This window comes from Melopsittacus undulatus, chromosome 1, assembly GCF_012275295.1.
Source record: "Melopsittacus undulatus isolate bMelUnd1 chromosome 1, bMelUnd1.mat.Z, whole genome shotgun sequence".
NCBI lineage: Eukaryota > Metazoa > Chordata > Aves > Psittaciformes > Psittaculidae > Melopsittacus > Melopsittacus undulatus.
The window spans coordinates 30442577-30458008 of record NC_047527.1 but is presented as its reverse complement, the minus strand read 5'-3'; the positions used below and the strand labels follow the sequence as shown (position 1 = coordinate 30458008).

General features: G+C 39.5%; 1 protein-coding gene across 1 annotated transcript in view; it reads left to right on the top strand.

Moving 5' to 3' along the window:
* Nucleotides 1–15432, top strand: part of PKIA (cAMP-dependent protein kinase inhibitor alpha) — a 46198-nt gene that overhangs the window by 21551 nt on the left and 9215 nt on the right. The window lies entirely within an intron of this gene.

The following is a 15432-nucleotide window of genomic DNA, read 5'->3' as shown; positions in this document are numbered from 1 at the left end:
TGAAAGTGAAAATATGAGTGTTTATATACTGTGTTCATTCACCTAAACTTAGAGTGTTACTTGCATATGGGCAAGTATCTTCTTTTTACCAATTGTTCTTGTGGATTCTTGGGAGTAAACAAGCAAACATGTCACCTCTTGCAGTGTGCTTGAATCCTTGGCACTTCTTGCTCTTCCAAGAGACATTAATTCCACTGAATACTGTGGTGTGATCTTGAAAAAAACTTGCAATTTTTTTTTTCTATAGTGAACACTTTCTTGAAAGTAGCCTGCGGGCTTGCAAAGCTGCTGTATACTCCTTCTCTACCTACCTTGCTACAGAAACCTAAAAATGTCAAAGCTAATTTAATGTTTAAGGTGTTTAAAATAATAGACAAAAGATTCCTTGCCCACTCATCTAAAACAAGAGCTTCTGTCTTGGGGGGGAAAAACCCATGGCTTCTGGTGTCTGTAAAGTCATGGCTACCATGATCATGATCTTGGAGAGTGCTGAGATTTTCTTGGTCTGTGAGTGTAAATAGGTGAGTAGAGAACAGTGTCTTACTATCTCCCTCTTGTGGTATTAATGTACTTGCCACAGAGCCTTTGGCTGGAAAGAGACTGCTTCATATCAGCTGTGAGGTATTGGGGATGTGCGATGGATGAGATTATGTGACTGTGATTTCCCAGTCTTTAGTGAAAGAAAGTAACAGAAGGGCCATTTCAGCAAGTAGTGGAACTTACGGCAGACACTCAAAATGACCCTTGTGGTCATTTGTACCTAGTTAGAATCTTGGCTATATATGAATTTTATTGGTCATTATATAGGGTGTTGGTGTCCAGATGTTGGAAGTGAGGTGGCTGCAGGGTGGCCTCTGAGGAGAAGCCAGGGCTGCCCCATGTTTGGCATAGCCAGCTCCAGTTGGCTCCACAGCCCTACTGCAGTGCACAGCTGAGACCCTCAGCTAGGATGGTGGTGCCTCTGGGAAAACATCTTTAAGAAAGGGGGAAGGGGAGGAGAGGGAGGGAGAGAAAACAGCCACAGAAGCAGAGGAGGAAGAAACAAAAAGAGTGGGAAACAGCAGAGTGAACACAAAGATTGAAGGAGGAGGAAGAGGAGGTGGTGCTCTAGGCCCTGGAGAAGAGATTGCCTGTGGGGGAGACTACAGTGGAGCAGGTATTTGCCTGCCAGTATGTGCCACACTGGAGTTGCCTGATAGTTCCTAAAAGAGCTGCAGCCTAGGGAGCCCATCCTGGAACCTGTGGGAAGAGCCCATGGAAAAGACCAAAGTGTGAGGAGGGAAGTGTAGCAGAGAGGACTTAACCTGATTGCACGTTCCCATCCCCTTGGGGCTGCTGTGTGGTGTTGGAGGTACAGCAGCTGGGAATTGAAGCAGTGAAGCTGAGCCTGGAAAAAAAAAGGGGGGGGGGGGAGTGGGATTTGAAACAATTCTTTGTTTCCCACTATCCAAACCTAATTTGATTGGCAGTAAATGAATTTTCCCCAAGTCGATTTTACCAGTGCTAGTACTTGGTAACAGATATCAACCCACTTTCACCTTATTTTCTCTCCCTCCTTTATTGAGGAGTGCCGCGGCCAGGTGGAGGGGAGGAAACACCGACACGATGTAGGTTCACGAAATGCTCCGTTTATTGATTACAAGGCTGCTCTTAATATACTGTCCCACACGCAATCACGCACTACTTGATTGGCTACTTCACTCTGCCCGCGAGAGGTACACGCTCCACTTTGCCTCTCCTGATTGGTTTCACACCTTCGCTTCAGCTTAGCGTTACATCATGCTTCTGGCATCTTGTTATTGCGCTCCTGTTTTGCTGACCTTGACGCTTCCTCTTCCAGCCTGGGGCCAGAGGTTCACTTTCTCACAGCTTGCTGTAGGCCTGTTAAAGCGCCCATGCTCGACCCCCAACAGAGGAGGAAGGAGCACAGCTGGGTGGGCATTTAGCAGCCAGATTTTTATGCACTTTCTTATCATGATTTGCCTGTATATGTGTCTCCTTTTGACTGGCTTTCTTAATTATTCCCCTTAATCTCTAAAGTTTTTTTTTTCACTTAAGAAAGGCAGTTCTGTAGTGACCAAGATGCATGTGTGTTTTTTTCTGTTGCCTTAAATTTAGAGCAACACCTTTCATATAGATACCTTCCTCCTCTTTGAGGTTATACCTGCAGTGTGCCTCTTAGGGGGAAAAAAAAGTGGTATCCAGAAGACTCGCATTTGTGGGTGGTTTGTATTCTTGAGGGGTTTTTACCTTTGCCAGGATTTTAGAATGGGAAGTCTCAGGACATAGCCCACAGATGCATTCTTTCTGTAAGCAGGCAGCTGGTACTTCCTTTCATTATCCACAATACACCAGCAGGTAGGAAAAAAAAAGATTCTGTGGTTCATGTGGCCTCTGAAGGGTCAGGTAAGCTGTCCCAAGTCAAGTATGGAAGTACTCATGTAGTCTTAACAACATTAATTCGGGAACTTTGTGCAGTAGTAAGGGTTTCTGTACGTTCTATTTCTGCTTATACCTGTGTGTTTATGCTCATATTTAGAAAATACAGAATAATAGAATAGCGTTGGAAAGGACCTTAAATTCATTTAGTTCCAACCCCCCTGCCATGGGCAGGGACACCTCGCACTAAACCATATCACCCAAGGCTCTGCCCAACCTGGCCTTGAATACTGCCAGGGGTAGAGCATTCACAACTTGCCTGGTCAACCCATTCCAGTGCCTCACCACCCTTACAGTAAAGAATTTCATCCTTATATCCAACCTAAACATCCTCTGTTTAAGTTTGAACCCATTACCCCATGACCTACCACTACAGTCCTTAAGGAAAAGTCCCTTCCCAGCATCCTTATAAGCCCCTTCATATACTGGAAGGCTGCTATGAGGTCTGCATGCAGCTTCTCCAGGCTGAAAAGCCAAAACTTTTTCAGCCTGTCTTCATATGGGAAGTGCTCCAGCCCCCTTATCATTCTCAAAAAGCATGGCTTGCACTTTATTGCATTTTGTTAGGTTTTTGCATGTAGGAAGAACTGTATGATAAGATTCTTCTTAGGCACTTCTAATGCTTCTTAGTACTCAACTGCTGTGAAGGGAAGAACTGTGAGCTAGAATTAAGAGCCTGAGGTGCAGAAAATATGTGCTAGTTTGGTTGGATAACTTTTCTTGGCATGAGTACAGAATGTCTACTCTATGCTTTTTTAATAGGCAATCTCTGAAAGAGGTGGAGCAACTTGTATGGTTGGCTGAAATCATTGCACTTGTGAGAGTCAAGGAAATTCTACTTTGTTTATAGGCTACCACCACCCCCTTTTGTAAGCTGCCTACCCTGTCATCTTCCTGGTTTTGTTCCTTTCTTTTTTAGATGAAGAACTGGGACATTAGAAGTATAAGAATTAAGTATTTGAGCTTCAGTTTGGCTTGAAATCAAGATCAAAAGTAGTATTTGCCCCTCAGATTCAAAGCTGTAACTAGCTCTGATTACGTAGTTGTGGTTTGCAGAGCTTGTATCTTCCTTGGTTGTTGAGTATCATATTTGTTGGGGTACCTGGGTTTCTGTCTAGAAATGCATTTAAACCTGTGTGTCAGGGATAAATTGTGTAAAGCAGCAAAATTGTTAATTAAATATTAGTATGTGCAAACCATTCGGTAATTTCAAGACATGGAAACTTGTCAGCATTAGGGACAGCTCTCTGAAGTGCAGGTTTTACAGTCCAAAGTGGTCAAAATGATCTTATGTCCCAAAGGATTATAAGGAACAAGGGCTTTTGTTTGTTTTTGCTTTACTCCTCTTTGCTTAATTAGATTCTTTTTTTTAAACATGATCATGCAAAAGAGGTAAGGTTCTACTCTTCAGTCTTAACATGACAAATGTGAAGATTTCTTCTCATGTTTTTATGTTAGAAAATATTTGACCTGCCTTTCAAGTCTTACAAGGTGTAAAATGCAAAGTGAGCATACTAAAGCGTTTTTCCCATTATAAAAGATTCCCTTATTAATGCTTTTATCTCTTTCAACTGATCATGCAACATTTTCAGGTTTTGGGCTGTTGACCTACCATGAAGAGCAGCACCATTTGAAAGGATCTCCTTTTAGGTCTTGACCTCTTTGCTTTCAAAACAGTATTGATGCTGATTTGAGTTTGAGCTGTACTTCTGTGGTTTTAAAGAATAGAGACTTGAAATGCCTGATTCTGGGAGAGTAACACTCAATAAGCCATGCTGAATCATGTTCTTGGGCAGCTTGGCTACTGTGCATGTGGCAGTGTTCAAGGCCAGGTTGGATGAAGCATTGGGTGATACATGGTTTAGTGTGAGGTGTCCCTGCCCATGGCAGGGGAGTTGGAAGTAGATGATCTTAACGGCCTTTCCAAGCCGTTCTATGCATATGGAAAACTACCCCTTTAGAGCACTTCATATATTTGTTTTTGAGAAGCTCATTCTTGTGCCTACCACAATATATTCTGTTCATGAAAAAGTCATCTTGAAGACATAGAATCTTGCAAACATTATGGAAATGCTGCTCTCTTCGTCTTCCTTTAAAAGACTGCAGGTGGACTTGCCTCTGCAAGGTCCTCAATTTAAACCTTATTCCTATTTTCTCTGGGTCTGGGAAACATCCTTCCTCCCTCTACCTCAATTCTGGACTGGTACACAGCTCTCCGTAGACACAACTGCTGCTGAGCATGCTAAAGAAAAGAGGAGGAGGTAAAATATTTTCTTTCATTAAAATCTCTTTTGTACTAATAGAGATCCATCCTTTGATCCCTTAGACTGGTATATAGTAAAGAATTTGACCCTCTAGAGCTGATTGATGCTTTAATAAGAGCACTGTGTTTATATTGCTCCACATATTGTTACAGAAAGGATTCCTGAAGAATCCAGCAATAAGGAAACAAGGCACATTGGTCCACTCTTACACTATAAGGCTGTAACAAGAAAAATGCTGTTTGAGGCTGGAAAGATTGAATGTTACACAAGACAGTTTCTCAGGGGCTGCTTGAAGGAACCTTGAAAAGCAAATGCAAACATGGCTCATGGTAGCTGTACTGTGATTTTTAAAAATGTACAACCTTGTCTTAAAGAGTTTTGAAATCAGCTTATTTTACAATGAGTTGCAGCATGGAATATTTGCATATATGTTCCTTACGTTGAGCTGGTTAAATTTATAATAGACCTCATATAAAGAGGGTTTATTTTTTTTTTGACTGGTAGCATATTCTACATTAAAAAGATATTTTTTTCCCCCTTGAATGAAATAAACAGCAAATAAGATTTCCCCCCCCCCCCTTTTAAATATGTAGCTCTCATACACCTGCAGAACATCTGGCAAACCTACAGCAATATTAGACATATTTACTTCCGTGTGCTAATGCAGGAGTTATGTTCTGGATTTTTCAAGCAGTGGCATTGTTTTTTTGTCATCTTAGGCAGCTACCAAAACTTCCCAGGTGACCATGGTCTAATATTGTGGTAATAATATCAGCAGTCCATTATAAAGAAACAGTAAAGTATTCCTGCTGGAAACAAGTCTAAAAAAAGCCCATTTGAGACAATTATTTCAGGAATCTGTAAGTAGGCTATGCTGTTGCATAGCAACAGAGCCAGGCAGTCCTTAGACTCTAAAGTAGTCAGTGTACACATGGGAACAGAATGCAAAAATAACGGAAACCTTGAAAAATGTACAGCTGAGACTAACAAAATAAAATAATATACAATATAAAATGTTATTTTATTATGTGAAGTGTAATAAATGGAACTGCTTTTAAGTTACAAAACCTGAAATTCTGTCAGCCAGATTGTGGTACTATTTTCTTTTTTTTAAACTTCTGTATCGTAATTAAAAGACAGAATGTCTGGTGGCTGGAAAAACTAATTCAAATGTAAAGAACATGTTAAATGACTGCCACAGGAGAAAAAAAAAAATATTATTGACAAGCTAAGAAGTTGATCAAATACACCTTGAATTAACTACTAATATATTGTGGCACAAAGATGTTCAAGTATTTACATTATTAAAAAGCTGCTTGTCTTATGTTCACTTGACTCCAGTCTGGCCCAGTGGTATTCATCTTAGCAAGTACTGAAAAATATGGTGTCATTGGTATATTCTTGGCAAACTTCAAGCTTGCATGTGAAGTATGAAATTTTAACAGAAGCATATTATACTATAGCAGCTCTGGTTTTGCAAGAGATAATTGATTATTAAAAGCAAACATAGGAACCAATATTTAATACTTGCTTACATACAGGTGTGTCTGATATTGCTATCAAAAAAAGTCAAATCCTGGCCTTCCACTACTGCTTTTGCCACTGCCGAAGAAGAAACTAATAATTTCAAGCTCCTCTGTTCTGGATGCTGCGAGACGTACTTTCGTGATGAGTCATGACTGCATGATTTTTAAAAGGCAGTCACATGCAGACAGTTAAAGCTACTCCACCAGAAACTGCTGAAAAGCCCTGTAATACAACAAATGGTGCATCTGTCCAGTAACATAAAGTGTCTTAAAGATTTGAGGAAAGGGTCTTGGAACGCGATGTTGGTTTTTTAAACACTAACAGTTTAAGGATAGCTAAATTGTGGAGCATTTAGGTATGTTGAATACTTGATAGCTAGAATACACGTTGTACTGAAGTGCTGAAGAATCTTAGCAAGTAGGTCTGGAAGAAACCTTTGGAAAATGCTGCAGCATCTCCCTGTCCACACAGGCTAACGTATAGCCTAAGTTTTAAGTGCTGCGATGATACTGTTATCTAGACATTTTCTTTTTGCTCTTCTGACTTTGTGCTTTCCCTTTGAAATGCTTTTGTTATCTACAAACTGCAGTTGGAGATGCTGTAAACATATCAGATTGTCAGAATGCTGAACATTGCAAAATGAAAACTTTAGTTTGGGAATTGGAGTAGTGTAATAGGAAGGATAACTATTAAGACAAGTCTCTTTCAGTGAGTTAAGAAGAAAGGTCTTTAAGACAACCTCATGCATTGCAATTTCAGAGGAACATGGGTATGATATGAGTATTGCCTGGAAACAAAGTATGCACCATAATTCTGTTAGATCTTGATTCAGCAGTAACCAGTGGAAATGCTGTGTTCCAGTGATGGAAAATTAAAATAGTTGAAATTAAGTCCTCCAGGAGGATATCTGCTTTCTTAGTAAATAGGCTCTACAATGTTATAGCAGCCTTTTTAGTGACTAGTAAATACAAAGATACCATATGAAGAATTAGTATATAATATTGTTAAGCACCTGACCAGGTTTGATCTTTACATTGTAAGGTGTCTGAGGCTTTCCCACCTTTCACATAAAATGTCTTTGCAGTGAGCCAAACTTGTTCAAATCGGTGGCCCTGTGTGAAGTCCCTGGGTCAAGTTAGCCCACTTGCTACCTCTTGGTAGAGCAGCTAGAGGATTCCACTACAGTAGACAGTATCGCCCATTAGAAGTATGGGCTTAATTGGTTTCTCTGACTGAACTCTGAGTTCTCTAAGGAGATTGTTGCTTCCTCCCCATCTCCATCTGCTTTTTTTCTTGCAGGTCTTGTGCTCCAGATACAGGACCCTTTTGAATGATGTTTCCCCATGTGAAATCTGATTCTTCACACCCATATTGTGGTTTTGGAATTCTGCTGTGTTTCCCCACCCCAGCACATATATGGATAAATCTTTGCAGTGCTAGCTAATATCTTCTTGTTAACCATTACCTTTACTGACGTTTTAAAATTATGAAGAACAAGGCTCACATTGGTTCTTACTCGAGCATAACAAAGCTTTGTATCAGATTTGGCATATATTAATATGGAAGAGATGGTCTAAATTTCTTGGCTTGTAACTAGCTAAAGATCATGAATCTTGATGTTAGTTTCATGGTTTGCTGTCAGGAATTGCAGTAACTAAAATTAATTACTTAGGGATGTTTAGCTTTTCAAATCTATAGTCCATCTGAGTATTTCAGCACTTATAAATGAGTGGGGGTTGCCTTGCACCACGGAACTATTTTTTAAGATACACTATTGTTCCCATTTAACTGGAAAGTACCCAGCAGTGTACATACTGTCTGTGTGCCATTTCTTGTTTCATTTTTTATGAAAATTGAGGGTTTTTTTTTTTTTGTTTGTTTTGTTTTGGGGCTGTTTTTTGGGGTTTTTTTGTTTGTTTGTTTTGTTTTAACCTCAACAGCTTTAGTACCAGTAAAGCAATACCTACCAAGATGTATATCTGCAAGGGGGGAGAAAAGACATTGTGGGGAAGAGATCTTGTCTGGATAAGTATTTTATATATGCTAAATTTAAGAAGGTAATGGACCAGAATCCTTTTAGGTCATCTGGAGTAGGCTATCACCTAAATTAATTCATGTATAATAAAGATCTCTGCTCACTCTCTAGGTGTTTTTTTTTTCAGTTCAGTAGGAAGAGGTAAGCACATTGAAGGTGCTAGTTGCATTCATTCTATAATTAATGCTCAATATGGATCAGATGAATCGCCTCTTATAGGTACTACCTATGTATGTGTACAAAGGCATTTAAAATTAGTCCAGTGCCCCCTTTCATAGCATTAATCTTCTGCCAAAAATTGGAGATATGCTTTGTAGAAAACCCTTTATCTGAGTGGTTTCCACATTATTGCCTTTGTACCACTGATTGTTTACAATATAGTCTGCAAGTAATTCAGGGAACTGTTTTGCTGTCAGAACATCAGTCACAAACTGGCTAAATGTGTAAGGGTTTTTTCAGCTGAAAGTTGTCTGTAAGGATTACAGTGGCTCCTAACAGTTTGGCCCAGAACACTTGTAGGCTACTTATGACCGTTAAGTGTTTTGTTCCTTTTTTTCCACATAAAGCCATATAAATGGTAGTGTATGTCGCAGTGAATAGAGGAGACTTTACAAAAATAGCCTCTATAGTGCTCATTAGTTCTATAAAGAATAGATATGAGAGACTCAACTATGTTTTCTAATGAATATTGTGTTGATCAATACCTTTAAAGTGCTGGCTGTGCAGGCTCGTGCTTGTTGATGGAAGTGCCTGAGAGAATGAACTTGCTTATAGCATAAATCCTGAATTAAGGGCAGGGTTAGAAAGATAGGAAGATGCCTCATGAGCAACTTCACCTTTTCTAAACATCCTGATGCTAAGTAGACATCTACTTTACATTTCTGCAGAAAGTCTCTTCTCTTTACATAAGAGCATTCCTAAGCTGTTGGTCCGTTGTGAATCCTCAATAGACTGGGCTTTTCCAGTAACTCAGCAGTTGAGGGAGAATTCTTTCCTATCGAGGGGTGTATTTTGTGTCTTGATACTCATCTGAAGGCTTGCCTCTCTGAAATCTCTCTGCTTGAAAAGGCATGCTGCTGGATGCCTTATAGAGGTCCCAGACTTTCCTCAAAAGGCTGAAACCGTCCCTTTTGAGCAAAACACTGTGCTTGTTCAGTTTTGTGTAAACCTTGCTCTTTGGGTTAGAGCATCATACCTTTCTAAACAAACTGCAGTGCTGCATACTCACCTTCATCTTCCCAGAAACCTGTGACATCAGCCTCCCCACAACTTAGAGGGATATGGGAATGCTCAGCAGTACTGCTAGTTGTGTGTCACATGAGAAGCTTGATAGCTTCCATCTTGCTTGATGGCCTAATCCATCATTATGGTTATGATGTGCTATAGCAATGGATTTAGTTGTTCATAGAGCGTATTGGAGCATCCTGAAAAGTGATGCTTTAACTTCCTTCTTTCTTTCAGAAGCCAAGAGGTCTGTTCACTTGCTGCAGCCAAAAAAGTCACACGGCAATAGATGCCTCTTTGAAAGCACATTTTGTTTGCCATTCTCTTTAGGTCAAGCAGTGACTAGAGATGGTAGTCTCTTTCATTGCCTAACAGAGTGCACATGTGGATACTTAAATGTTGTGATTTGTTTCCTCCTGGTATTCATTTCAAAATATCAAAACACTTAGTGTTTATAATTACTGCCAATAATCTCACTAGTGATCAGTGGGAATGACTAATTCTGTGTTGTATTTTTCCAAAGAGCCACAGTTTCTGTAGTATTGCCTCATTGATTAGGTGGGGGTTTTTTTAGGTGTTTTTGTTGTTGTTTGGGTTGGTTGGTTTTGTTTGTTTGTTTTATTTACTGATGTTATGTTAGTGCCCAGTTTTATGCCATACTGGAAGATAAAACTGAATTTGTGAACTGAAATTAAGTTGTAGATAAGAAACCAAATCCTCACGGCCATGGGCATAATTGAATTTGCCTGAGCAAGGACACAGTAACAATTTAACTACTTGGCTTTTAGTTCTGTAGATCTCTTTAAGTAAAATATAATTTAGATAATGCAGAAGGAAAACCTGTCTTAGCAAATGATCGTTGTACAGGCTATAAGCTGAAGGATATCCAACTTCAGTGCTTTTTTAATGCAATTTAAAACAGCTTCTTAATTTTTTTCTAGTTAAAAAAGAATAAATCTCGGATGCTAATTTGTTCTTCTTTTAACCAGTTGAATTGGCTTCTAATTTCCGTTAAGATCTTATTAGTACTAGGAGTACTTCATGTACTAGATTCACCTAAAACAAATATATTAACTGTCAAAAAGGTAAGTGACCTGTTCTATATCACTATTTTGTAGAAGCTGTCACTTAAGAAACATCAGGCAGACAAAACTACATATGGGATTTTCAAAGTGCAAATTAAAATACTGTCCAGCTCACTGGTTGGCATGGACATTTACATTTCCTTTAATTGGTTTTCAAGAGTGAATGCTATTTTCTTCTTATCTGTGTCTGTGCAAAAGCGGTACTGTTGTAAAGCACAACAGATACCATTTCCTGTGGAAAAATACCCCTTTGTTAAATTGTTACTGTGTTTCTGCTTTCAACACAGCAGACTATGCATGCATGAGGTAGGAATCTAGGAACAGGCTGCTGTGGAATTGAGCTCTTGCCTCGCTGGAAAGAGCCCTGTCTCTAAGCCAAGGCTACACATGGAATCGAAGTTTATTTTAAAAGCATAATTACACACCTTCCCTAAAACAGACATGCTATTAAATGACAAGTTCTCTTTTTTTTTTCCTTCCCTTATGAAAGCTGAATATAGGTAATTATATTTAAATAATGTGCTGATCGTGATATAACGTTTAGGAGCCAAAGCCTAGGAGAGTTTTATTTTAAAAAATTCTGTATTCAATGCCACCATTAAGCATATATGGAGAAGAAGGGGAGTAGATGTTGAGGGGCAGTACCTCACAGTCTTACACTGCAGGTTACCAGGAAAATGGCAGCTCTCCTGTGATCGCCAAATCCCATAGACAAGTCCAGGGCCCATTCTTATTCTGTCTTCCTTGTAAAATGATAAATACCTTTTAATGAGGGTATTTCAAAGGCATTTGGGTTTCTTTTAAGTAGCTAGTCCCTTAAACAGGCTAAACAGTCCCTTAAACAGCACTACTTTTAATTCATGCTGGTATGGCAACATAACTTATGTACTCTCACTTCCAGACTCTCAAGGACAATGGTACTATAACACCTGGCTTCACTGAATGATTATGGAACACAGTCAAATTGGGTTTTCATTTGTGAAGTCATCACTTACTTTTTAGGGGTTTATTTTAAGAGTACTTTCAATAAAACCAAACTACACAGAAAGAGGAAAACAGCTGTAGAAATTTTGACAGTTCAGAAAGTTGGGGTTATGATCTGTTATGTATACCATGGAAATAGGAAATTTAGCACAGAAATTGTGGAGATCAAGAAGCATTCTGGGAACTTTCTGAAAGCACAAATACTGATTTATTCTGTACATAATAAATTACATGGTTCTTGTCATCCCTCTTTTCTTCTCCTGCATTCTCTGGATATTAATTCTGCTCCTTATGATGCTTACCTGTAAAATCTATTCATTTGCATAGGATATAGAAGTAGACCTTTTGCAGGTGTAGCAGTATGTTATCCAGAATATTCATTAATAATTCAGAGATGTCTTGCTACACTGGCTAAAATCTAAGATAGCAACTATGCCTACCTACCTTACTCATCCTTCATAATTCTTTAAATGCTTTCCAATAATTTTCAGCACAGCTTTCTTTGGGAGGAAGGAGTTGGGAGGCAAAAGAGGTGGAAGTCTGATACCCCTACATTTCTAGGAGTTATGAAACTAAGAAGCTGAGGAAAGATGCCATATGAAAATACACAGGCCTGTATTGCAAACTCTACTCATTACCAGCCTAAAGTTGACTCTATGTGGGGGAGGAAGACAAAGCACAGCTGGGAGAGATGTAAGAGGGGATAGTATCTGATCAGTTACCAAGGAATCCAATCCTACAACAGCAGGTTTCATTGGTCTTTATGCTCACAGAACTGCTTTGCTGGTTCAGTTGGCAGAAACAATGAGGTTTGCAGCTTTCTTGTTTCAGCTGAATACCGTAGAGCAGAGTACTGGTTTTGCAACTTAAAAAATAACTAAATAAAATGATTTAGTAGAACTAGAGAGACTGTGACCCCAATTCTTAACACAGGAATATCTGTTAATCTAATTAGTTAAGCAATTTAAATTACGTTTCACAGGATTAATAGGGAATTCCATTCCTTCCAGAGAGACTGAAGGGAAAAAAAAAAGGTTTTTGAGTGAATGGTAATTCCTTAATGACTGGTTCAGTGAATAAGTACAGCCTGCTGGGCACTGAGCCATTCATTGGAAGGGGAGCTCTTGGGTGGTATCAGGGAAGTTCCATGGTTATGCAGTAATGTCTGAAGATAATGCCAATACAGAATAGAATGGTGTTTGATATTTAGAAGAAGATGCAGATGGGAAGACTTGGAAGTGTTAATAAATGTATGTTTGGTAACATTCTTTTTTGATCAGATTGTTGTTATAGTAATGCCATATTTAGCCTATGGAAAATGAAGATTTTAAATAGTTCTCCACAAGCACATTTTCCTATGGCTTTATAGCTTGTTTCATAGCTAAAATTAAATAAGCTTGAGATTTCCCTGGTGTTTTCTCTGTGTGTTATGGAATGTTTCAAGAACGATATAATCTTACAGAAGGGTATTCTGTGCAGTGCAACCTGTATAGTCCAGGGAGTTGCTCACAGAGTACAACATTGTTTACTTTGCCAGCCTCACAGCCTTATAGTCTGTCCTACCTCAGCCTAGTCTTCTGTGCTTATTTGGTTCCTGATGCGCTAATATGCAGCCACCAAAGTAGCAAAAGATTATTCTTCTCTGGCATTTTTTTTCTGAGCTGTGATAGAACTAACGTCTTTACAGGTGTGATAGCTATGATGACTTTGGGCTGGGGCCACACTAATGAAAAAATCCAAGCCTATACTTTTTTTTTTTTTTGAGGTTTTGCACTTTTCTACAGGCCAGTTGCAATAACAGGCATGAACAAATGTAACTCATGGAATTTTCACAAAGAATCTTTTATTTTCTGGTGTTGCTGGATGTTACACTTCAGTGAACAGGTCAGATAAGTCTGAAAAACTTGTGCTGTTTTCTTACCTTATCATGACTGTCCTTGCTCTTTCTCTTCACCTTTGCAAGCTATATGCTTCATTACTACATGGTTGGCATTGTGATGTATCACCTTGGGCAAAGAACAAATGGTAGGCTTCTCATTCCTCATTTGCTTCAATATTCCTGCAGAGTTTCAAGAAGAGGGCACTTCATGGGGAGAAACGTACATGCTGTCATGCTCATGAAAGCATTTTTTAATTGAGATGCGCTATGCTATTTTATGTGTGTCAGGCAGATTTTCAGTTGATACTGATCTCTTTCCATGCCCTAGGTGTTTGTTAGGTTTTGTGGGTTGTTTTTTGGTTCGTGTGAAGGAATTTAAACAATTTTCTGGTTCATAGTGGTTGTTCGTAGAATTGTCCTGTCAGCTATTCAGTATTTGGCATGGGACACCAAAGCTTGATAGGAATGAACTTAAGTCTGTCAGTCATACAATGATACTTGGTATAGTTACATTTAAACTAAATAAAATATGTTGTAGAACCCTTTTCTTGGCTTTTCAGATACATCATTATGTGCATCCTCATACAGCTAGTTGAAGCTGGGGAGGTGTCCTGGGTTCAGCAGCAGTCATGTTTTCTCCTTCTTGGTAGCTGGTGCAGCACTGTGTTTTGACTTTTCGTCTGGGAATGGTGCTGATAGCACTGATGGTTTTAGTTACTGCTTAAATGTTTACTCTGGCCAAAGACTTTCTGAGCCTCATGCTCTGTCAGGGAGGAGGGGAGGCCGGGAGGAAGGAGAGACAGGACACCTGACCCAGGCTAGCCAATGAGGTATTCCATACCACAGCACATCATGCCCAGGATGTAACCAAGAGTTGCCTGGAAGGGCAAGGGCTCGGGGGGTTCGGTCAGGCAGGGTGGGGTGAGTTATTGGTCAGCGGGTGGTGAGGTGTATTCTCTTCACTTGTTATTTCCTTTATCATTATTATTGGTGGTAGCAGTAGTGATTTGTGTTATACCTTAGTTATTAAACTGTTCTTATCTCAACCTGTGGGAGCTACATTCTTTTGATTCTCCTCCACAGCTCTCCAGGAGCTGGGGGAGCAAGGGGCGGAGTGAGTGAACGAGCTGTGTGGCTGGGTGTAAACCACGACAGGAGGGAAGGACTAGAATAAGGATGAAGAATGGACAGGATTTGTGAAGTTATTTGAGAGGTGTATGGATAGGGAAGAGTTGCCTGTTGTCTTTTTGTGCATTTGTTTTCAAGATAAATATGTTTATAAAAAAAATTAAGTTGTGGTTTTTTTGGGGTTTTGTTGGTTGGTTTGGTTTTTTTAGAGAAACTTGTATCTCTTCCTGCTGTTAGTGTTTTTGCTGACTTTAGGAGCTTATTCAGTGCCCAGCAATAGCACTAGGAACTGATTAAAAAGATTTGTACACTCTATGCAAATGTGAAACTTCAGTAGTAATAGCTAAAGCCTCTCACTGCATGCAGCTGTGCAATGCTGCCCTTACGGCCATGTCCTCTCTCTGCAGTATTCAAAACCACACAATTACTGCTTAGAAATGAAGGAAGCATGCAACTGTGGGGGTGCTGGTTTTGTTTTGTGGTTCACTAGTGGTTCTTTTATTTGGAGTAGTGCTCTAGGAAAAGGTTCCCCTGATTCCTCTACTACATCCAAACACAAAACATGAGGGAAGCTACATTTGAGCCAGGGTAGTCTAGATTTTTGCAGGAAGCCTTAGATGAGTATTAATGCAACCAGAGAAAAAGCAGTGTGAACACTGAGAGAAACTGGCTCTCCACCCCTTGGTCTCTGGTTATAATTCTATAAATTAAGAAAAATTAAAAAAAGCCTGAACAGGTTAGATCTATAGCAGACTCCAGCAGGGATTCAAACAGTTCTCTTACTGAGGCTGAAATAGGGTTTTTCTTGTATCTTTGGCAAATCTTACATTAACGCACGTTGTTATGTTATTCCGTTAAAAACATGAG